Raw genomic sequence first — 13,339 nt, forward strand, 5'->3', positions numbered from 1 at the left:
TGCCTGTTTGGGAGGATAACAGTTGAAATTGATACCCCGAGAAAACCATTGTCAACCGACACGAAGCGGAGGTTGACAATGGTTTTCGAGGGGTGTCAATTTCAACTGTTACCCTCCTAAACAGGCACTATTTATATAATATGTCGGCTTAAAAACCGTTTCAAATTAATGGAAAACTAGGAAGTAAAATCAATATTCTGATCTGGATATACTTATTTTAGTAATTACGAACAGTTCAAACATTCATTGGACGATTTCTCGACCTGCCAGATTTGGCACGCCGTTTCTGTTTCGGTGATCGGTTTAATATGTTTTACGTAAAGTTCCACGTAAGTGTGAGTTGTAGTGACTGATATCGAGTCGAAGCAATGCTTGCTAATTTTATCCAATCCGTGGTGTCGTTCTGATTCATAGTTTGTGCACGTGTTTGTTTCATAACTCACTGATTGGTCTAAAAATTCAAAATAAAGCATTACAAAGTATGCTATAGTACAGTGTAGTTAATAAAGTCATCTAAAAATAATAAATTAAAGTAGTAAAAATAAAAATAAATTCTCATAAAAACATCAATGAAAGATAAATAAGTATTTACAAAGAATATCACTCAAAAATTTTATAATGTCTGTGAAAGAATTGTATTAAATGTATGTTTCTCTCCAAGACAGCGGTGTTGTTATCCCACCCCACGGGGGGGGGGGGGGGGGGGGGGGAGTCGAGTTACAGGTTTCACTTGAAACACCGGTGCTGCTTTAAGCACATGATGATCTACTTTTATTTTAACTGTTTTTTTTACTGAAATCTAAATGAAAGGTGGCTGATTAGCTTAGCTCAGCTAATCAGTCACCAAATCAGGTTATTAACTAACATTCACAATGACAGAGCTTCACAGAGTTGCGCGGAATTCCGAACGCAGTTGCGCGGAAATCCGAACGCCCTGTACTTCTCAGTAAGTAAGTAAATAATCTTTTACTATACATTTGAGCTGTTGTTTCTTTTTTTAATAACAAGTCCAATGATGACTCACAAAGATTCAGATAGGCTGATCAATGATAATATATTTGCTTTGGTCTTAAATCTTCAGGTCACATACACTTAAAAAAAGTCTATATGGGAAATTAATCATCGATATTTCATTTCGATTACATGTAGTATTATTTAATGATAAAAGCTATAAAATACAAGCTTACATATAATTTTCCTTACAGTACTCCAAGCTCAGGAACACGACAATCAATTTTCTATTAATAAGAACCGCTCCAAGTAGTCTTTCAAAAACTTGAAAATATAGATGAAGTGGTCAAATAAATAGAGAATAATTCATGGCGAAACCTGTATCACATCCCATATCAACCCGAGACTCCAACGAGACTCCAATAACAGCACTAGGTCTGACACGTAAGAAAACAACAGTGATTGCCAACTATTCATCTACAAAACGTATATTGCTTATATCATTAAGTGGCGCCATCGTCCAAAATGTATCAATATTTTTTTTGTTATATCTCATTATAAGAGTAACCTTAAGTGTAGCTGTTGCAAATTGCCATACAATGTAACAGTGCATTTTGTTAGTTGAGTTATATATCATAAACCATGGCGAACATAACAGTGTACTGCTATTCTACAAATGTTCATAATGCATTGTAAGACACACGAGTGTAAGTCTTGGTGATATAAGTCGATTTACAAACCTTTGCAAATTCTTAGAAAACTAGTAAAAAAAATCAATATCTAAATCTTGACACTCATATCATTTCATAATTTACAAAGAGTTTTAACATCCATTTGGCGAGTTCTTGATCTGCCCGATTTGCCAGGCCGTTGCTGAGTTTCGGTGGTCGGTTTAATGTGTTGTTAGCAAAGTTCCAGGTAAGTGTGAGTTGTGACTGATAAGGAGTCGTAACGATGCTCGCTTATTTGATCCACTCTGTGTTGTTGTTCTGATTCATAGTCTGTGTTTTTGTCAGACCTTGCTGATTGGTCTAAAAATTTAACGGAAACATTTAAAAATAATATACACTGCATGTGATATAGTAAACTATTTTAGCAATAAATTGACAAAATATTCATGGATGAATAAGTATTTACAATTCATATAAATCAAACAAATTTTAAAATGATTACGAAAGAAATCCATTAATGTTATCATTGCGGAGCCCATTTTTTTTTCTGGGTGAATCCCACCCTTGGGCTGCGGATTTTCAGCTGAGACACCCGTGCTGCAATCAGCACAAAATGAAGCTTTATTATCCAATCAGCTGTTTTTTATGAATGAAAACTAGAAAAAGGCGGCTCAATAGCACAGCTCTGCTAATCAGTCACCCTAGCAGGCCATTAAACAACATTTGCAATCATTGAGTTCCTCCTGTGGAGATGCGCGGAAATCAGACCGCCGTGTACTTCTAATTCCATAAATGATATTTTGCTAAATCTTTGAGCAGTTATATATTTTTCTTTATTACGCGTCTAATTATGATTTACAAAGAAAAAACAAGTCATACATGTAATTGAATAATGCAATTTTTTCCATGGCAATGTTTTAGAACTTCCTGATAATAAAAGACATAAATCTATTGACAGCTTCGGTCCGTACGTCAGGTAAAAAACGTGTGGTGTTAGTTTTGCCTTTCGGGCTTTCCTCAGCTGGTTACATTTTTTTTTTAAATTGTTACAGCATTAATGAAATATTGGAGATCTCATGTATTCCTGATGTTGTATACCTAGACAATGGTGGGGTTTGTTCTGATAACACTTCATGCTTAGAAACAGCTAGTTTTTTTTAGTAAAACTTAAATATGTTCAGTCGCAATTTGTACTGGTTGATAAGATTACATTGCAGTTAATTAGGTTTTCTGAGAAATTTGAGAGATGGAATATTAGAAGTGAAAACATTTGAAGTGAGTGTGCGAGATGTTGCTTCTTTGTTGGCAATGTCAGGAATGACAAATGACAATAACATTGTTGACCATCTCAAAAATCCATCAAAACGAAAAACAAATTTAAAGCAGAGCAACACGGACCTTTAAAATGATAGAAGTAGGATCAGGTGTCTAGGAAGAAGGTGCGCACACTGCTGACCGGTCACACCCACTGTGTGCTCTTTGTCGTAATGGAAAAGAAACGCGGAAAATCTGTAGACAATTAACTATTGTCTAACAATTGGTATCAACAAAATTATTTTTGAATTAATTCTGCTTCATGAGAATACATTAATATGTCTGCTAACAATGGGGCATATTTGGTACCCGTGTGAATTCCAACAGATTGTTGTCCATCAGAATATTAATCATATTCAAACAAATCGTTGAAACCTGCGTTAGGTAGTATTTGTCAGCTGATGACACGGTGCTTGAGCATGGCTTTGTGTAAAAGGACTGGTTGAGAAAGTATATCGAATTTGTCACATGATTGTGTAAGAAAATTATTTTCTGGAATAAAAAATTGGATACTTTGCCAAGTTCAAAAATCACACGTGGTAAAAATTAAAAAAAACAAACCAAAAATTTGGTTTTTGGATGCAAGTGAGCTCGAGTTTGCAGCCGTAGGCTATTCTTTTGAACAAGATACAAAGATTGTACATAATATGTGAAGTGACTGAGAAAAATCAAAAAGTTCAACGTAGAGAGAATTGAAAGGTATATGTGTAGTTATTGAAAGATTATGTTACGCTCTGGTGGGCAAACTTGTATCATAAGGTACCATTAACCCTCAAAAAATATTTTAATATAGAAACTTTTCCTATTTTCTACATACTGTGTCTTTATTATTGTTATTATGTGTTTTGTGTCATATAAAATGAACGCTATTGGGCAGCGTTCCTATGTAAAGCTTATTGTTTTTATTCATTTAGCACTTTGTAAGTTCTTCAGAAGACGACAATCATTTAGCTATTAAACATGCTGTTCTTTGTTCTAATTCGTTTAGTATTATTACATGATAAGAACTATAAAATTCAAGCTTACTTACCAATTTTCTTACAGTACTTCAAGCTCAGTAAGACAAAAATCACCATCCCGGCAATAAGAAACACTCCAACTAGTCATACAAAAGTTGTGAAGATATACTGGTACAATGAAACCTTTTATAACACCACATACATTATTTAGATCACCATTATATACGATAAAGAACTAAGCATTATGGTTTTTTAAAAAAAAATTATTATTAAAAACAAGAGGCCAATTGGCCTTAACGGTCACATGAGTAGCATATATCCAATACACAAACTTGTCATGGAGTCTCATATATGCATCTAATTAATAAGGTTTCATACTGGAGTAGAAAAATTATAAATTTGTAATGACAACCACATTTAATTCAAAAAGAACTGTGAAACCTATAATTTTGGTGAAAAACTAAAAGATCTGGTCTACAAAATAATGAATTCAGTTTTCCTTAAAGGTGTGTGAGTAAAGAAGATGATTTTTTAACGTTATATGCATTAACATCTATACATCCATTTTGGCCCTGCCCTAGAGTCAAAACCCATACCCAAGGGGACATGAAAATTAAAATTTCAGTAGAGGACTTCCTGGTAAACATAATTATTAGTCGTTTTTTTTTTATTCAGATGTGTGAGAATAGAGAAGAAGATTTTTAAACATTATATGCATTAACACTTTATTGCCATATTGCCCCCCCCCCCTCATGTCCTGAACCCCTGACCCAGGGGCCATGAATTTCACAATTTAGGTAAAGGAGATTGTGGATATCATAACCATGTATTCAGTTTTTTGCCCACATGTGTGGGAGTAGAGAAAAAGATTTTTTAAGATTTAAATCATTTTTACTATATGACCATATTGGCCCCACCCTAGAGCATGAACACCTAACAAAGGGGTCATGAATTTCACAATTTAAGTAGAGAGCCTCATGGACATCATAATCATGCATTTAGTTTTTAAGAAATATATATGGGAGTAAAGAAGAAAATTTTCTAAGATTTAATACATTTTTACTATTTGGCCATATCGGCCCCACCCTAGAGCCTGAACCCCTGACAGAGGGGTCATGAATTTCACAATTAAGGTAGAGGGCTTCTTGGACATCATAACCATGCATTTAGTTTTTAACAAATATATATGGGAGTAGAGAAGAAGATTTTCTAAGATTTAATACATTTTTACTATTTGGCCATATTGGCCCCACCCTAGAGCATGGACACCTAACAAAGGGGTCATGAATTTCACAATTTTAGTAGAGAGCCTCATGGACATAATAATCATGCATTTAGTTTTTAACAAATATATATGGGAGTAAAGAAGAAAATTTTCTAAGATTTAATACATTTTTACTATTTGGCCATATCGGCCCCACCCTAGAGCCTGAACCCCTGACCCAGGGGTCATGAATTTCACAATTTAGGTAGAGGGCTTCATGAACATCATAGCCATGCATTTAGTTTTTAACAAATATATATGGTAGTAAAGAAGAGGATTTTCTAAGATTTTATACATTTTTACTATATGGCCATATTGGCCCCACCCTAGAGCCTGAACCCCTGACCGAGGGGTCATGAATTTCACAATTTAGATTGAGGGCTTCATAGACATCATTATCAGGCATTTAGTTTTTAACAAATATATATGGGAGTAGACAAGAAGATTTTCTAAGATTTAATACATATTTACTATTTGGCCATATTGGCCCCAGCCTAGAGCCTGAACCCCTGACCCAGGGGTCATGAATTTCACAATTTAGGAAGAAGGCTTCATGGACATCATAATCATGCATTTAGTTTTTAACAAATATATATGGTAGTAGAGAAGAAGATTTTCTAAGATTTGATACAATTTTACTATATGGCCATATTGGCCCCACCCTAGAGCCAGAACCCCTGACCCAGGGGCCATAAATTTCACAATTTTGGTAGAGGGTCTCATGGACATCATAACCATGCATTCAGTTTTTTCCTCACATGTGTGGAAGTAGAGAAGAAGATTTTTGAACATTTGGCTTTTTTTTGCATATTTGGCCCCGCCCGTGGCACCCCAGGGGTGGTAGAGCCATAAATTTCACAATTTAGATTCTTCTTACCATAGAGATGCTTCACACCAAAAATGGTAACGATTGGCCTGGTAGTTTTCAAGAAGAAGTTAAAAATGTACAATCGTTAACGCACGACGCACAACGCAGGACGACGGACGAAGACCAATTGCAATAGGTCACCTGAGTGACTCAGGTGACCTAAAAAACCGTATAACTGGTATTTTCTGCGACCCGAAATTTTTGCGATTTAGACCCCAAAAAGTATCAAATTATATTCTGAGTTTCTAATTTCTGCGATTGCATTAGACCGCAAAAATATACATACAACATAGTATACATGTACAGACATGTACATTGTATCAAACATTTATGCGGTTTCGGGACTTCGCTTGGGTATTACCGCCGCTTCCATGAGTAATGGACATACTCTAAACCCTGGCTTGGCCTCAAAGTTGGCCTGGCCTCACTTTTGGCCTCAAAATTGGTGAGGCCCCAAATTTTGGCGTGGCCTCAAATTTTGGCCTGGCCCCTAATTTGACCTCTTCAAATATTTTTGACCTCAAAGTTTAAAATTTTTCTTTTTCTCATTTTTTTAGATTTAGATTGGATTTTTATTGATTTCTTTTAGAAATTGACAATTCAATACTTTTTTGATGTTTAAAGAAAAATCATATGAAAAAATATATACAAGTGACCGATTTTTCAAATTTGATTAATTTAATCCATGTTTAAAATCACAGACATTTCCTAAGACATGCATGTACAGCACTGCTCTTACTATTGTTAAGGAATGGATTATGCCAATACCAAAGCCATTAACTATAAAACTAAGAGTCGCCACCCCCTCCCCCTCCCATTTAAAAGTTGAACATCATTTTAAGAGACAGACCTGATTGATATCCAAAACTTTTGTAAACTGGTTCATAGCATTCAATTGTTATCACAATGTAATGCACTTTAAAATTTGCAGTTTGTTTACATTACCTGTCCACACTGATCAAGCCCAAATTTCCCTCCCCAGCAGAAATTCAATATCAATCTTTTCTGTCACTAATCTGCTACATTGGGGTCATATTCATTGCCTATCCTATCATTACAATTTCACACGGTCTAATTTAATTAATGGCATTTGTGAACAACTGCAACATTGCATCCTCCGATACCTTGACTCAGCGATGGTCATTAATCATCACCTGGTTAGAGTAGAGTTTCATGCATATGTTGCTTGTATATCTAGGAATCAATGAGGGAATTGTCATTATCAGAATTTGAACAAAGCAAAACATTTTGTTACCTTTGGTGTTGGTTAGAACAAATATTGGCCTCTACCAATATTTTTTTCTCAAACAAGTCATTGGTAAAAGATGAGTTACACAGATTTTGTCTGATCCTGAGAGCAGTTCGATGTAAATATATTGAGAAACACATGCCATGGTTATACAATGGCAGGGTAAAAATCACATTCTTAAGTTCTAAAGAATTTCAAACAGGCTGAATAAAAATCAATTAGAATGGATTACTCGACATACTTTTTGTCATAAATATACACTGTTAGTACTATATTTTCAATTGTACCTATTATTTTTAAAAGACTTTCACTATACATGTAAGACACTAAAGCCACCAAGTAACTAAAGATGTTTAATATGGATTGAAAGTAAATCAATAAAAAATCAATAAAAATCATCAAATATATAAAGAAAATATTAAAAAAAATTTGAGGCCAAAAATTTTTGTAGAGCCCAAATTTGAGGCCAGGCCAATTTTGGAGACCAGGCCACAATTTGGGGCCAAGCTGATTTTGAGGCCAAAAGTGAGGCCAGGCCAATGAGGCCAAGGCAGGCCAGGCCAGGTTTTAGAGTATGCCTGAGTAATGAGGGTGTTGTTCTCGATTATAATTTCCCATTACATTATCACTTTAGATGCGGTAATTGCCGCGTGGTCAATGTTTATCTAACATTTTTTTAAAGCAAATGAATTTCGTGCCAGCGTTTGAATTACATTATCTACGCGTGCTGATCGATAGGTGGATTGATTTACCTGAGAAAAAATATCCTGATTTTGAATCTGTATTTTTTACCAGATATATATGTATATTTATTAGAAAAGACATCCCTGGAAACAAACATGTATATAGTTAATGGGAAATTTTGGAACTGTTCCATCCTGAAATTATATTACGAGTAAATTAGTGATTACTTCCGCATACAGACTATGAAGTAACATAATGACCACGTTTGAGAATACAACCCGCCTGAAACCGGTAGATACGACAATCATCGCAATAAGTGAATAATCAAGAAAAAAAGAATAGTTTGCAATTTCATTTTCTGCGGTTTTTTCATACCCGTAAAATACCGAAGAAAAAAAACTACCACAGAACTTACCCGTTTTACGATACTTTTAAGCTTATGAAAAAATGCAAGTTGAGTAAAACAAATCACTTTTGAAAAAAAAATCGGGGTATTAAAGTACACGTTTAAGAGAAATTGGCTATTTTTCTTATCGATACCACGTGTACCATCTATTGTTTTAATGAAATATACATAGAAATGAAGAAATAAAACAATGCCAGTATACACTTTTTCCTCATATTGAATCATTTTAATCATGTCACTGTAGAATATTAAATCAGATTCGTTAAACAGTAAGATTAGGGTTTTTTAGTCTAAACATATAAACAAAAGTAAAAAACACCAACATCTGTAACGCCGATCGTCATTACTTCTCTTGCATTGATCAAACACAGGGCGAAAAACCATCTTTAAGCAGGTCCTTAAAGGTGACTTAAATGTGGCGTAAAGGTGGCTTAAAGGATATCAGATCGTTAAGCCACCTTTAAGTCACCTTTATGCTAAAGCGTATAGATCCTTAATGTCCAAACTTTGTGAAGCCACTTTTGAGCCATCTTTAAGCCACCTTTAAGCATTTCAAGTGGCATTTACGCTCCTTTTAATTTTTTTACACCATCTTTAAGTTCCGTTTATGCAAACGTTGATCAAGCTGTACAAATTCATCTTAAATACGTAAATTGAATGCAAAAGATCTTTTGTAGGACGGAAAGGGGGGGGGGGGGTGATCTGAGTGATGATATAGTTTCCAAGGGGGGGGGGGGGGTGTTTCAGGCGTTTTTTATTGTCAACATACACCATGCAGAAACAGGTACATTGAACACAAATCGCTAATATCAACACCGCTCTAATGAACAGATATTGCCGTTACAAAATTTCATTTTTTATTTTTGGTTTCAAATTTATTCTAGAGGAGAGCACATTCCCTGTCTTTAATTCTGCATATGAATTATATTAAAGTATGTTTGTTTCCTATTATAAACTAATCGGTGAAAGCTCAAGCTAAAGCTCTTTCTCTCTCTCTCTCTCTCTCTCTCTCTCTCTCTCTCTCTATCTCTCTCTCTTTCTCTCTCTCTCATTGGTAATTGATATATAATATTTGACTAAACGATACATAATGATAATAATAAAATTGATAATAATAATAACAATAACAATGTCCTTCATTTATACAGGAGAGCACAACTAGCTTACAAACTAGTTCACATTGTGGTCCTGAAAACGAATTTACAGATATCAATTATATACAGAAACTGATAGAACATACAGCATGTATTACTGAGAGATAAATAAATATACATTATATGTGATTTTAACAACATGTAATTGCCTAAAATAGAGCCATACATTATATAAACCTTCGATGAAAATAAAATGCAGGCTATCACTGCAACGCCGAATGAAAATAGTCTCTGAGGTGTTCAATAGTCGAAAACTATCAGTTGTATGACTGTTAGCACATGATGTTAAATTCATAATTTTCATTGAACCGGATCCAATATTCAATCCGGTATTTAGAATCTGTTTTCGTAATAGTACACGCATTCACACAAACTAAGTACGACCATGGTTGTTTCTTTTCTTTTTTTTAAAGTCTTTCCGATTATGAAAGGGACTTAGACACGATTTAAGATCAATTTTTATTTTATTTTGTATGTATAAAATGGTTAACTGGTGCATTTTAAATGATTGACCAAAATATTGAATGTAAAAGTCAAGTAACAAGCGAGATACAGAGGTAAGAAGTGGTTGTTATGTAAACAAATCTCGAGTCTTGCAGTTGTTTACAAAAAATGTAAGGTAGAGAATTACAATTTTTTAGACAAAATGACATGCAAAAACAATTTAAACTAATTCAATATCTTCATAAATACTATTATCAACAAAAGAAAGATAGATTTGATTGAAAATTACACCAATACAACACATATTTAAAAAATGACTATAAACGAGCTTTGTTTACAAAACAAAGAATTATGAACTTTGTATCTTGCTTATAACTTGATATTTGACTTTCAAATTTGTACATAGCATTATAAACTTCTATATTTATCAGTATAAATATTGGGAATGGAAAAATAAAATTTAAAAATTTAATGTCAAATCGTGTCCAAGTCCCTTTAAACAAAATGAAAATAAGCAAATAATACATGATTTAGTAAGCAGTTCAAGAATTTTTTTTTCATTTTTAATTATTTCCAGGTCTAATTCTAGACCTGATTTGATTGAAAATTACACCAATACAACACATATTTAAAAAATGACTATAATCGAGCTTTGTTTACAAAACAAAGAATTATGAATTTTGTATCTTGCTTATAACTTGATATTTGACTTTTAAATTTGTACATAGCATTATAAACTTCTATATTTATTAGTATAAACATTGGGAATGGAAAAATAAAATTTGAAAATTTAATGTCAAATCGTGTCCAAGTCCCTTTCAACAAAATGAAAATAAGCAAATAATGCATGATTTAGTAAGCAGTTCAAGATTTTTTTTTTCATTTTTAATTATTTCCAGGTCTAATTCTACATCTGCTACATGTAGATACATGTTAAAGATGAAAAACTCTTTTAAAACTACCTTCGTTACATCGGGCGCGATATTGCTGCTTTGTTTGTCTAGACATGGTTTTATTTGTCTAAAAATATTAATTTATATTTATAATATTCCTCGCCCTTGGTTTTAAAAATATATAATTTAAATTTAAAAATCAAAGATATATGTATGAGAAATCTAGAGTCTAATACCTTTAAGTACCTTTAACCTATCTTTAAGGAGAACTGTGATAGCGTCTGTTATATGCAAGAGAAGTAACATCAACTGGCGTTACTGATGGTTGCGTTCTATCCAAGAAAGGTAATATCGATCTCTGTTACTGATGTTGGCATTCTTGTAACGCTGACCAATGTATGTGTGTGGTTTTAGTTTCAAGACAATACTTAAACATGGCATTGTGATTATCAACCGAGGAGTTCATCTATATCAATGAACAGGAGAAAAAAAATTGAAAAAGTGAAAACATACCTGATGATGAGACGATCGTTCCAATAGAACTAGACCTGATTAGCGGCACTTCGTTTGGATCACTTATGGCAACGGGCGGTATATCTGTGGTGGTTTAGATATCAGTTTGACAATAGTTTATATTTGTCTAAATACACAAGCAATGTCAATTTTCTTTTTCTTTATAACTGTAACCAACTTTTATTCGCGTGCGAGACATTTTCTTGCGGTTTGCAAGAGTCTCATTGTCGCAAATAATTCTTTTTGCGAACCAATATTTGCCATATAAAGTTGTAATAATAAAACAGGTTTGGATAAGGATTGGTCGCGAAATTCGGTCGTCGCAAACCAATGCATTTCAGGTAAATCTCGAAATAAAGTCGCCGTGAATAATCGTTGGTTTACAGTAACTACTAAATAAATGAACCTATACCTTCAAAATCCCAATTTCCTAAAGGCCCGCATCTTGTGGATATTCCTATATTTACGTCATCAAGAGTATAATTCAAGGGAAGACTAAGAAACATGTTTTCATCGGGCGTTGGGTCTCTTTTCTTCACAAGGATTTGACTGTCTCCCCAATGCACACTAAAAGAACGATATTTTCTACAATCTAACACCGGCTCGCTGGCTGATGCGAAGCGTTCACCTTGTGGATATACCTGTATACACGACTGGGTGTTATTATATCTACCTAGTTCTATGACGATCTTTTTGGGGGGGAGCTTAACGCAATATAAGCATCACTGCATGCTCGCACTTTAAAAGTGATGAAAGTAGCTCCACTATATGGAATTCCATACTCAGTTAAGTTCGTGTATCCACCGTCCTTTGTCGTAGAGAAGTTTTGTGGCAAGCAACATACATCTTAAATTACAAAAGCTCATTTTTATGTATTTGAAGTAAATGATGAAATGACAAATTAAAGGTCCATTTAACAAAGAACACTTGAAACTTAAATTGTGTATTACCTGTAAAATGCATAACTGATATCGCAATACATATTTCGAATGCAAGTCCCATATTGGCATTTGGCTGGTTTAATAAAAAATAACGTTATAACAAGTTTGTTGACTTTATAATAGATAATGTCATATTTACTTGCTATTATACATCGTTTCCTTCCTTTGATTCACACACTTATCACACACACAGGGTTCGTATGATGTTGAGGTTTTTGGTGTATGGTCTTTTCTCAGCGGTTAGCGTATCCGCTAAACGCTTTGTCAGGTAACAAAAACTATTACGCAACCCGGAAGGTTCGTAACAGCGCTACGAACGATCAATTAAAGTATTGGGAACACGTATAGGTTAGCCAGTTTGATATGTTCAACCTTTGAACAAGAATGACAAATCATCTATTTCACTTTTTCGTGTGGTAAGCATTTAACCGAGTTATTATACTAGACAACAGTTTAAAGACAACAATTTTAAACTCATTTACTGGGTCATAACTTTGAAAGAAAAAAAACATAGGTCATTTCGAGAAAAGGAATATTGCAGTACATGTACATTGCGTATTAAAATGAAATTGTCCTCTGGTTCTTCATTGAAATTAGAATCATTATGAGAATGTGGGTGATTGTGTAATGAAATGTGCATACCCGATGATATTTCTACAGTTCATGGTAAAAAAAACCCCTTTAATATAATTTCTTAACGAAACAAATGTGTGATTCTTAATTTTAGACACTACTTTTACTCTCCTACGTTATTATAAGGTGCAAATAATGGTGTTTATTGTACATGTGACTGGTTTTTTTTTAGCATAACGATTTTTTTTTAATTGCAAGTTGATTGAAAGATGATTGGATTAATATTGAATATACTCCTATTCTGAACACAATTTGATTTAACACTTGTTTTTATAAGTCATATATGCATTATAAAAATCCTATGCTTTCATTTGGTTTTAGTTGAATTTTTTTATTGAGATAAAAGATAAATCACATTGATTTTTCTAGAAAGTGAGAATATTGACTTGTATTAC

The 13,339-nt window shown here is 33.7% G+C and overlaps 1 pseudogene; it reads right to left on the bottom strand.

Annotated features, from left to right (window-relative positions):
• Positions 1-855: 855 nt before the first annotated feature.
• LOC128183054 (uncharacterized) lies at positions 856-13,206 on the bottom strand (annotated as a pseudogene).
• Positions 13,207-13,339: the final 133 nt, after the last annotated feature.

The sequence above is a fragment of the Crassostrea angulata genome, chromosome 5, assembly GCF_025612915.1.
Source record: "Crassostrea angulata isolate pt1a10 chromosome 5, ASM2561291v2, whole genome shotgun sequence".
Lineage (NCBI taxonomy): Eukaryota > Metazoa > Mollusca > Bivalvia > Ostreida > Ostreidae > Magallana > Magallana angulata.